General features: G+C 54.3%; 1 pseudogene across 1 annotated transcript; it reads right to left on the bottom strand.

Moving 5' to 3' along the window:
- Positions 1-3,743: 3,743 nt before the first annotated feature.
- Positions 3,744-5,786, bottom strand: LOC309541085 (elongation factor 2 pseudogene; annotated as a pseudogene). The gene is made up of 2 exons (XR_014224557.1): positions 5,522-5,786; positions 3,744-3,986 (listed from the first exon to the last, which is right to left on the bottom strand). The product of XR_014224557.1 is annotated as an elongation factor 2 pseudogene (transcript).
- Between the last annotated feature and the right edge of the window lie 2,141 nt (positions 5,787-7,927).

Here is a 7,927-nt window from a genome sequence, read left to right as displayed (position 1 = left end):
GAGGTATCGAAGATTACACCCAAACTCTTAACGGACGGTGCTGGCACTAATTGCACCCCCGCAAGAGATGGGAGTTGCCCCCCTGATCCCATATCTTCCCGCCCCAGCCAGAGGACCTCTGTCTTCGCAGGATTTAACTTCAACCGGCTCCCACGTAACCATCCAGCCACAGCTTCCAGACATCTGGTCAGTGTGTCGGGGGCCGAGTCAGGATGGCCATCCATCAACAGATAGAGTTGGGTGTCATCAGCATACTGATGGCAACCCAGCCCAAAACTCCGGACAAGCTGGGCGAGGGGGCGCATAAAGATGTTAAAAAGCATCGGGGAGAGAATTGCACCCTGAGGCACTCCACACACCAAGGAGTGGCGTGATGACAATTCCCCCCCAAGCGCCACCCTCTGTCCCCGACCAGAGAGAAACGAGCGCAGCCATTGAAGGACTGTGCCCTGGATCCCCACGTCGGCAAGGCGGTGGTCCAGGAGTTCGTGATCGACCATGTCAAAGGCTGCTGACAGATCTAGAAGAATCAGCAGCCCTGACCCGCCTCGATCCAGCTGCCTGCGGAGATCATCTGTTAGGGCGACCAGAGCCGTCTCGGTCCCATGACCAGCGCGGAAGCCGGACTGGAATGGGTCCAGAGCAGATGTTTCATCCAGAAACCTACCAAGCTGTTCAGCAACCGCTCTCTCAATCACCTTACCCAGGAATGGAAGATTCGAGACCGGGCGGTAATTGGATAGATCTGAGGGATCTAATGATGTTTTCTTTAAGAGCGGACGCACCACCGCCTCCTTCAGTTCCCCTGGGAATATCCCGGTGCCAAGGGACAAATTGATGATATCCCCCAGGGGGCCCCGCACCTCGTCTGGACACGCTCTAATCAGCCATGACGGGCACGGGTCAAGAGGACAGGTGGTGGGCTTTCCAGCTTGGAGGAATCTGTCCACATCAGCTGGAGATATCCGGTCAAAGTGGTCCAATACTGGACCCGAGGACAGTCGAGGGGCCTCCAGTTCCTTTATTGTATCCAAATTGGCAGAGAGGTCATGGCGGAGCAACAGGACCTTCTCCGCAAAAAAGCTCGCAAATGCCTCACAGCTGTGTGTCAGATTGTTATTTAAATTTGGCTGTCCTTCAAGGGACGTTAAAGACCGAATTATACTAAATAATTGCGCCGGGCGAGAGCTAGCGGATGCAATGGAGGCCGAGAAGTAAGACTTCTTAGCAGCCTTCACTGCCATCTCATAGGTTTTCATAAAAACCCTATAAGATGTTCTTGAGGCTCCGTCACGGGCACCCTGCCATACTCGCTCTAGCCGTCTGAGGTCCCGCTTCATTTTCCGAAGCTCCTCGGTAAACCAGGGAGCCCGGTTTCTGCGGGGTCGCAGAGGGCGCTTAGGTGCGATCTCATCGATGGCTGCCAGGAGCTGGGTATTCCAGCCCTCAACAAGCTCAGTCAATGAGTCGCCAGGGGGAGCAAGGTCCCGCAAGGCTTGACGGAATCTATCCGGGTCCATCAGCCTCCGCGGGCGAGCCCAAATCGGCTCGCCACCTAAGCAGGGTGGGGGTGGAAAGTCAATCCTGGCTTTCAGAGCGTAGTGATCAGACCATGGCACCTTCATCGAAGGAGACATGATCACATCTATACCGGCGCCAAAGATCAAATCCAGCGTGTGGCCTGCTTGATGTGTGGGGCCCGAAACAAACTGGGAGAGCCCTAGTGTCGCCATGGAAGACACCAGGTCCAGAGCCTGTGAGGAGGGAGTGGCATCAGTGTGGAAGTTGAAGTCTCCCAATACCAATAGGTTAGGGAACTCCAAGGCCCAGCCGGCCACCGCCTCCAGCAGGCCTGACAGGGTGGCTGCTGGTGCGCTAGGTGGCCGGTACACCAGCCAGACAGCCAAGCTCTCCTCGGAGCCCCACACTAGGCCAACACATTCAATGCCGGGGATCGATGGCGATGGTAGAGCCCTGAAAGAACAATCTTCCCGGATTAATACTGCCACCCCTCCCCCCCGGCCCACAGTCCGTGACTGGTGGAGGACGGAGAAACCCGGGGGCGCCATCTCTCGTAAGGTAACAGTTACCCCTTCGCGCACCCAGGTCTCCGTCACACAAGCCAGGTCAACTCCCTGCGAGATAAAGAAATCTCGCAGGGTAGCAGTTTTGTTGCCTATAGACCTGGCATTGCACAACACCAGTGAAGGAGGTGAGTAATCCTTGCTCACCCTACCCTCGTCTCTCGGGATGGGGCGCAGATTGGAAGGGGTACGAGCATATCCATATCTCGATCCCCTTCGCCTATAACATCTGCCCCCACCGCCATACCTCCCTCGCCCCTCCACGGTCGCAATCCCAAGCCTCATACTAACCTCCATTTACAAATAGAAACAAAACAACCAAAACAATTATGCCCAAACAAAACCAATCCCCGCCCCACTCAGTGTCCAACCCCAAAAACAAAACAAAATGGAACAACAAAAATACATAAATAAAAACCACCATTCACGGTGGTACAACAAAGTAAACAATAAAAGCACCTTTAAAACACCTTAAAATATATATAAACATCTTTAACATTTGCAGCAGATAATGAAATAATATAATATTATAAAAAACAACAACCCCCATTTAAGGTGCTGCAAATTAAAAGCAATTAAAACATTTAAAACTATTTTGTCCATTGCTGCCGGTAGCTGCTCTGTCCTCTAAACTGTGATGGTAGTGCAGGCCCCGCCCCCTAGGCCGGATGGAGTTGGCAGGAGAGGGAGCGGTCTTCCCAGCACTCACGAAGCAGCAACAGCAGTCGTGTCCCGGAGGCCTCTCCCAGACCTCTTATGCTGTGGCGATGAATGCAGGCCCCGCCCCCTAGGCCAGATGGAGTTGGCAGAAAGGGAGCGGTCCTCCCAGCACTCACACAAGCAGCAGCACCAGCAGTCGTGTCCCGGAGGCCTCTCCCAGGCCTCTTATGCTGTGGCGATGAATGCAGGCCCCGCCCCCTAGGCCAGATGGAGTTGGCAGAAAGGGAGCGGTCCTCCCAGCACTCACGCAAGCAGCAGCACCAGCAGTCGTGTCCCGGAGGCCTCTCCCAGACCTCTTATGCTGTGGCGATGAATGCAGGCCCCGCCCCCTAGGCCAGATGGAGTTGGCAGAAAGGGAGCGGTCCTCCCAGCACTCACGCAAGCAGCAGCACCAGCAGTCGTGTCCCGGAGGCCTCTCCCAGACCTCTTATGCTGTGGCGATGAATGCAGGCCCCGCCCCCTAGGCCAGATGGAGTTGGCAGAAAGGGAGCGGTCCTCCCAGCACTCACGCAAGCAGCAGCACCAGCAGTCGTGTCCCGGAGGCCTCTCCCAGACCTCTTATGCTGTGGCGATGAATGCAGGCCCCGCCCCCTAGGCCAGATGGAGTTGGCAGAAAGGGAGCGGTCCTCCCAGCACTCACGCAAGCAGCAGCACCAGCAGTCGTGTCCCGGAGGCCTCTCCCAGACCTCTTATGCTGTGGCGATGAATGCAGGCCCCGCCCCCTAGGCCAGATGGAGTTGGCAGAAAGGGAGCGGTCCTCCCAGCACTCACGCAAGCAGCAGCACCAGCAGTCGTGTCCCGGAGGCCTCTCCCAGGCCTCTTATGCTGTGGCGATGAATGCAGGCCCCGCCCCCTAGGCCAGATGGAGTTGGCAGAAAGGGAGCGGTCCTCCCAGCACTCACGCAAGCAGCAGCACCAGCAGCACAGCACTGCACAGAGTCAAGCCAGTGGGCTGCCGGCGCCGCCTCTTAAGAACACAGCCTGCCTCCCGTTACCCACCTGGATCTCCACCAGGTAGATGGGCTCCATGAGGCGGGGCTGAGCCGTCAACACGCAGGCATAGAGGCACCTTCTGGCCGTGGGAATGATTTGGCCACCTCCGCGGTGGATGGCGTCCGCGTGCAGGGTCACGTCGTGCACGTCAAAGCGGATGGCGCGCATGTTTTCCTCGCAAAGGGCACCCTGGAGAAAAGAGAGAGGTTGAGGGTGGGAGAGAAAATCATTTTCCAGTTTGCATTCAACCCAACTTTTCTGTCCTTCCTCTCTGAAGCAGGCAACGTAGTTTTTTTTTTAAAAAAAGCAATTAAGCACTCTGCCATAGCAGCCAAGAAGCAAAGGCAGGGCCAATGCTTCCTTCGGCTCACGGTCAGCCTTCTTCCTGCAAACTGTCAGAGCCAGGAGGAGGAGGAGGAGTTGCCCAGGGGGACCAGAGGATGGGAAGAGCGTGATCTACTAAGGGGCAGAGAATCGGAGTCTAGATATGATGGAGAGCAACAACAACTGAGAAAGGATAGGCATAATATTTTACAAGGATGGGAAGGAACATCATGGACAGAATAACTGTCACACACAGGAGGTTTACGGTAACATGTCAATACGAATAGATGTCGTTAGTACTGCAGTTGTTGTAAGAGGGATTGTTATTTTAACTGGAGTGTAATTGAGATGGGTAAGATTTTGGAACGCAGAAATAAAGCAAATAATCAAACCATCAATTCTAGCACATGGGAGGCCACCTAAGTTATTTAATTTGGCATCTGAATAATTGGAATTAGCAATTGTATATAATTTGGTATTGCTATAATGAGGCCATTACAGGGTTATTGTAATTGAAAACTAATGATGATTATTATATATAAAAAGAGAGAATTGGAGACTAGAAACAGGGGAGATGCAAATGATGATTATTATATATAAAAAGAGAGAATTGGAGACTAGAAACAGGGGAGATGCAAATATCCGTTGATTCCCTTTCCATCCCTGCCCCGCAGCACAGGCGTCCCATGAAATCGGAAGGGATCCCAGAGGTCATCTTGTCCTCTTGCAATGCAGGAATCTTTCCCCCCATGTGGGACCAGAACTCATGACCCTGAGATTGAAAGCCTCATCCTCTACCATCTCCCCACTGCCCATGGCAGCTCCTCCTGAGGAAGAGGTAGTGTGTGGGGGGACGGACAGAGCACCTAGCAGGAGGAAGGGGAATTCGGAGACGACACCCCCACCCCCCTCGATCAAGGAGGAGAAACGCAGGCCAAGCAACCCCCAGCAAGGAAAAGTGAGCACCTGAAAAGGACGCCCCATCGCAACTCAGGGGGAGGGGGCAAGAGGAAATCACATACGAGGCTGATTCAACTTCCTAAAGCTGGAACACAGCCTTGAGGGGCTGATGTGACAAAGCGCTCAAAAGTTACAGGGAACCAGGCAGAGGGCCTGTGGAACGCCCTCCCACCAGATGTCAAAGAGGAAAACAACTGCCAGACTTTTAGAAGACATCTGAAGGCAGCCCTGTTTAGGGAAGCTTTTAATGTTTGACGGACTATTGTATTTTAATATTTTGTTGGAAGCTGCCCAGAACGGCTGGGGAAACCCAGCCAGATGAGCGGGGTGCAAGTAATAAATTATTATTTGGAAACTGCAGCAAGTCTCGGCTCCGTTCCAAGAAGGCAGGACGCAGACAGCCCACCGCCCTGCAATGAGGGGCGCCCACTCCTGCTTACCTCCTTCGTGGCCCACTGGAAGCCTGCCACAACGCTGTCCTTGATCTCGTTGAGGTACTGCACCCCCTTGGTGATGTCCGTCAGGATGTTGGGGCCAGTGCCGTCCGGGCCGAAGCACCAGATCTTGCGGGCCTCGGCCGCGTCCCACTCGCACTTCTCAGCCAGGTAACGGGCCCGTGTTTTCAGCTCCTGGCAGGCGGAGACGTCTCCTTTGTCGATGTCCTCGGCCAGGCCGCCGGGGAAGGGACGGGCTTTCATGTACAGGCGGTTGCATACACAACGTGGCCTGTGGGAGAAGAAGACTCACTTTAGCTCAGGTCTGTGTTACGATATGGATGCAATGCGGCAGCGAGCTGCAGCTGGCTGGAAAGCAAAACATGATGGGAATGTTGGGATTGTACCGTGGGAACAAAGGGACAGTCTATTCACAGTGCGGAGCACTGGATTTAGCTCAGAGTGTAATTTGACCTGTACAGGAAGTACAGGAGGTGGAGTTTGTCTCTCTGCTGTTGGTGTTTGAAGAAAGCAGACGTGTTTCTCTGTAACGCTGCAAAGACAGAAATAAAGGCATGTAAATACATTTCTGTCTATCTCTTTCCCCTGCCTGGGGGCAGGGAAGAGTGGTGTGTTCTTCTCACGCTTGAGGAGGATCGCCGATCGTGACCTAGCCTGGATCCTGCCAGAGAATGCAGACAGGGAGGTCAACTGGGATTCAAGCCGGGTGCCTGGAGAGTGGCCAGTTTCTCCTGATAAGGCTTGATTTCCTAACAGTCTGTCCTCCTTGCCCAAACCTTGAGCACTGCATTCCTTATCAGCTATAGTTCCGCCTTATCCATTTCTGTGATTTTGATACCAGCTCTCATAGGAACGCCTTGGTTTTAAGTATGAGAGTTCGTCTGGAAGTCTGGAGCAGGGTGTTCTCTGTGCAAATCCTCCCTTCGTCCTCTTACCTGTATTACTTGCGGGGAGGGGGTTTCGGCAGCAGCCTCAGCGGTGCAGGAGCCATACCCTGCAAGAAAGAAGGAATCCCTGAATGTGTGAATGGTCTGTCACTGACCAAACAACCAGGGACGGGCTTCAAGAAGCCGTTGCAGGAAGTCAAGTCCCAGGTGAGCAGAGGGCTCTTGGGTTCGAATCCTGTTTCTGGCGAGGGGCGTACTGATGGGGGCAGGGGGGCGGGCTGCCCCAGGTGCCATCCTGAAGGGGGGTGACATTCTGACGCGCCCCCCAAACCCGCAAATCGCGAGTGGCAAAGCATAGAGCGGCACAGCAATGAAATCCCCCTGTCCCCTTACCTGTGAGGCGAGAGGCCGTTGTCTCGGCTCCAGGCCCTCCCGGGACGCGGCGGCTCCCAAGCTGAGCCTTCTCCTCGCTGCAATACAAAGGGAGACATCAGCCGGCGCCTGGCTCCCAGCCATGCAAGCCCCAGTCTGGGACAGGAGGGTGGGGACCTGGGAAGGGGGCATATTCTCCTACCTGATCTTATTAACTGCCCCACCCTGAACTCCTCCGTGCGGGCATCTGGGCTCCATCCCGACCGGTCTGCCACAGAGGCAGCAGCCATAGTCTCCCCCGCCTCCGGAATCACTCGGGTGGCGTTCTTAATGGGGGGAAACCTTGGCTGCTGCTTCTGCGCCAGGAACGGCCGGGAAGGAGCCATTCCCGCACGGGGAACGGAGGGAGGGTGAGGCAGGCGAGAATCGGGAACAGCTGGGAACCGCCAATATGCTCTGTCGATCTTCACCCCGGGAGCAGGCACTGAAGCCTCGTTCTTGCCAGCCTCTCGCCTAAGAAAGAAACAAGCTCTGTTATTCTGATTCCTTGGAGGAGTTCCAGATAAATATATATATAATATTTCTTATTGTTGTTGTTGTTTAGGCGTTTAGTCGTGTCCGACTCTTCGTGACCCCATGGACCAGAGCACGCCAGGCACTCCTGTCTTCCACTGCCTCCCACAGTTTGGTCAGACTCATGTTTGTAGCTTCGAGAACACTGTCCCACCATCTCGTCCTCTGCCGTTCCCTCCTCCTTGTGCCCTCCATCTTTCCCAACATCAGGGTCTTTTCCAGGGAGTCTTCTCTTCTCATGAGGTGGCCAAAGTCTTGGAGCCTCAGCTTCAGGATCTGTCCTTCCAGTGAGCACTCAGGGCTGATTTTCTTCAGAATGGAGAGGTTTGATCTTCTTGCAGTCCATGGGACTCTCAAGAGTCTCCTCCAGCACCATAATTCAAAAGCATCGATTCTTTGGCGATCAGCCTTCTCTATGGTCCAGCTCTCACTTCCATACATCACTACTGGGAAAACCATGGCTTTTACTATACGGACATTTGTTGGCAAGGTGATGTCTCTGCTTTTTAAGATGTTGTCTAGGTTTGCCATCGCCTTTCTCCCAAGAAGCAGGTGTCGT

The sequence above is a fragment of the Podarcis vaucheri genome, assembly GCF_965113315.1.
Source record: "Podarcis vaucheri genome assembly, chromosome: 9".
Classification (NCBI taxonomy): domain Eukaryota; kingdom Metazoa; phylum Chordata; class Lepidosauria; order Squamata; family Lacertidae; genus Podarcis; species Podarcis vaucheri.
Note: the sequence above shows the minus strand (reverse complement) of the source record. Positions and strands in the feature narration are given on the sequence as shown.